The sequence below is a fragment of the Fistularia commersonii genome, chromosome 1 (assembly GCF_037954325.1).
Source record: "Fistularia commersonii isolate RoL2024-O1a breed Wild chromosome 1, RoL_Fcom_v1.0, whole genome shotgun sequence".
Lineage (NCBI taxonomy): Eukaryota > Metazoa > Chordata > Actinopteri > Syngnathiformes > Fistulariidae > Fistularia > Fistularia commersonii.
Window position 1 is genome coordinate 15,543,117 of NC_141284.1, and position 3,323 is coordinate 15,546,439.

Sequence of the window (3,323 nt, forward strand, 5' to 3'; positions counted from 1 at the left end):
GTCTGGTTCTCATTCATCATTAAAGAAATAACCGATCGACTTCTTTAAAATGAAAATTAATCTGTCCTTCAAAACGTCAGCTGAAACATGATCACACAAGATTTCGGAAGTATTTATACTGAATTCAGAGAAAAACATATTTCGAACTTTCGCTATTAGAGAACAAATTGATTTAACTCCTTATATGTGTTAACCTGAACAGGTCGATTAACTAATCAGTTTATTAACATCTGCTTTTAGATTTAATGAGGTGTTGGATTGTTTTATTCTATTGTAATGCGTCAATTGTACTTTAAGCAACATCTGAAGTCGAATTTCGAAATTAAAAGCTTCATACGATCTGAATTTGAGACAAATAGCAAAATAACTTATTTGGATCATTTTATTCACTTTTATGTGCAAATAATACATGAATGATGAATTTTTTCTACCTTGAGCCCCCGGTCAATTCAATTGATTGGAAGATTTTTATTTCTATCATCTTGTTAACAACTCACTCATCAAACTTTTAAGATGAAAATGTTTGACTTCCTGCCCTGCCAAGAAAAGTGAATAAGCCTTCAAAGTAAAGTAGAATAAACTGGACCCAGATTCCAGAGAATCCACTGATGCTTCCTTGTCCGGAATCCTTGAGAGAAAACATTTTATCAAACTGACGAACCCAAGAAAAAACTGTGTTTCGACACATTTCCTCCAACAGTTCAACCGTTTATTTAATCTGTTGCTGCAAACTTCACCGACCCCGGTGGTTCTGACAGTTGTATGCTAACACGTGGCAGCTGAGCAGCATGGCGCGGGGGTTAGAGTGGTCATCCTAGGAACCAAACATTTCCAAATCGATTCAGGCGCATCTCAAAACCTGTGGAAGTGTCGTTGAGCGAGACACCGAATACTTAACTGCATCCCTGGCACTGCTAAGTGGCTTTCAACTGCTCATGGTTCATCCATGATGGGTTAAATGCAGAGTAATAATTTCCTCTGCAAAGGATTAATAAAGTATAACACCTTTAAAAAATGCCCTGATGTTTATCTGGCTGTTTGTGCTGTCAGTATATGTGTTTGGAAAGTTTCTATATCTTTACATGAGGCGGTCCAACTTTTCAACCAAAGTTTCAAGAAATGTTTCTCTCTCAACTTACGTAACCGAGGTAATGCGGCATGGGTCCATTTCCAGCAGGACAAAGCTCATCTACATCCTCACTTTGTTTTCTGGCCTCCATTAAAGTTTCACGTCAACTGCTGAAGAATTTAAGAGATGTTCTTTAGGTCGGAGAACTTGAACTGACAGAAGGAATGAGAACGAAAGCTTCAGGGTGAAGATGAGGTGCTTCAAGACCACCAGAACAGACCTTCTGTGAAGAGAAGGAAACGGTACCAGAAGGAGCAATTCTATAATCTGGATTAAACTCTCATCTGGGCATATGAGTGATTGCCAGTGACGGAGGAAGGAAGTGAACGGGAGGAACGGAAGGAAACAAAGGTGTCTTTTAATAGAAGAGTTGGATCTGAGGGAATTGGCAATGGAGGCGTAGACAATGGACGCCATGAAGAATTCATCAGTTTCCCGGACGACTTGGACAAAGAGCCTCCATCAGCAGTTATTTCTGGAGAGTAAAACCTTCTGGAAATAAATTCGAATATTCCTACTCCAAACCTCATTTCGGTTCCTGCTCAAAAGAAACATCGGTCGCTGATTCGCTTTGTTCTGTTTGTAGTTCTGCTGTTTGACCACCAGGGACACCAGAACCAACACATCCAGATGTTTAAACATCTATGGTTGACAAATTCAGATTCTGTTGAAGTTTCACAAGATATATATCACTTCCTGTTTAACAGACACACACTAAAGACAGAATTATGAAAAAAAATCTCATATGATACATTTGTAATATTGTAACACAAAGCGTGTGTGTGTGTCCTGTCTCGCACTAGCCTCAGTGTCTCCTCGTTAATCCGACTTCCTCTTTAACATCTGCTTGTCTGATCTGTGTGTGTGTGTTTGCATGTATGTGCACTGTTATCAGCTGACTAGTGTTTTCTGTTTTTCCATGGCAACACGGCAATCACTGTCAGACTCTCAGGTCAAATATTTTACCTGTAGCATTAGGATGGATCCAGGCCTCAGAGACCGCAGGGAGATGGGAGTCTGTATTGGCGAGACAGAGGCCTGGACAGGAAGTGATGTCACTGCCCTGAGACTTAGAATTTATGAATGATACTTTATTGTCATTTAAAGGGACAATACAGTCATGGCAAAAAGTTTTGAGAATGACACTTTCACAAAGTCTGTTCCTACAGGGTTTTTAGGTGTTTTCCACATGTTTCTATGGTTGTGTCATTCTCAAAACTTTTGGCTATGACTGTACAATCCCAAGGGGGCATAAGCCGGTTTTCCCCTTGAGTTGGTCCCAGGCTCAGATAAATACAGAGGATTGTCCCAGGAGCCTCCAAACATGCAAATCAAACCTAACTTTCATAATTTATCGTCTGGGTTAACAACAACTGCGATTGGAGCGGATAACCAACACGTGACCAGCGGAAATTAGGCTGCTGTGAGTCGGAGAAGAAGAGGAGGAAGGTGCGTTTGTAAACACAGAGAAAAGAGGAAAGGCAAGAGTCTGGGACGGAGAAGGGACTTTGAATGTTTGGATGTTTTGAAGACGGGAAAGGTGGAAAGTTGGTTGACATGATGCAGAGAAGGCAGGTGGATGTACCGTGTGTCCAGGAGACCAAGTGGAAAGGTGGCGAGGCTAGAAGTTTATGAGCAGGACTTAAGTTGTTCTATAGTGGTAACGATTGGTAGGATTTATCTTGAACGAGGACTTTGCAAGGAATGTTCTGGAGGTGAAAATAGTGTGAATAGTGAAAATTGAATGTGAATGAGAGGGACACCAGTAGAACAGCGGGGCTAAAGAAGGTGGAGGATTTTAAACACTTAGGATCAACAGTCCATAGCAATGGAGAGGGTGGAGAAGAGGTGGCAAAACATGTGCAAGGAGGTCGACACGGGTAGAGAAAAGTGTCAGGGGTAGTGTGTGTGTGTTGGTTTGGTCATGTACAGAGGAGGGATAGTGAATATATTGGTAGAAGGATGCTGAGGTTGGAACTAGCAGGCCGGGGATCTAGAGGAAAGCCGAAGGGAAGATTTATGGATGAGTGAAAGAGGACGTGAAGTTAGTTGGTGTGAGAGGATTAGGGGTCAGATGGAGACAGAGGACCCGACTTGGTGACCCCCGAAGGGAGCAGACAGGAGAAAAATACGTCATTTAGAGGACACACTGAAAAACTTGTCAAAATGTTTATTTTTGAAGCAAACAGCCGGT